The 406-nt window shown below is 39.4% G+C and overlaps 1 pseudogene; it reads right to left on the bottom strand.

Moving 5' to 3' along the window:
• Positions 1–369: 369 nt before the first annotated feature.
• LOC135533037 (tripartite motif-containing protein 16-like) overlaps positions 370–406 on the bottom strand; it is a 9917-nt pseudogene continuing 9880 nt past the window's right edge.

Consider the following 406-nt stretch of genomic DNA (forward strand, 5'->3'; position numbering starts at 1 on the left):
TATGGGAGGATGAAAGATGACACATTTAGGGCCGGTTTCCTGGACATCTACATTGAACATACTGTTTAGTCCAGGACTAGGATTCATCTGTGTCTGGGAAACCAGACCATATAGTTTAGTAGAAAGGAAGTGATACCAGCTTGTAGTGGGCTGACTAGTCCTGAATTGTCCTTTAGTTCCTGGACCATTTTCCATGCAGCTCCAGGTGACAGAGAACACATCAATTAGGACCGAGCCAACAAGCTGATCAATGATACTGAGGAGAATTACATAGAGACAGAGAACCAACTGAGAAAACATATCAATGGTTCTGAATGACAACCAATATACATCAACACCAGACATCATGATTCATGGAAATGTACAAGATTAAAACATTGGATTGAATTTTAATTAATAACAAATC

This window comes from Oncorhynchus masou, unplaced genomic scaffold, assembly GCF_036934945.1.
Source record: "Oncorhynchus masou masou isolate Uvic2021 unplaced genomic scaffold, UVic_Omas_1.1 unplaced_scaffold_2173, whole genome shotgun sequence".
NCBI classification, from domain to species: Eukaryota; Metazoa; Chordata; class Actinopteri; order Salmoniformes; family Salmonidae; genus Oncorhynchus; species Oncorhynchus masou.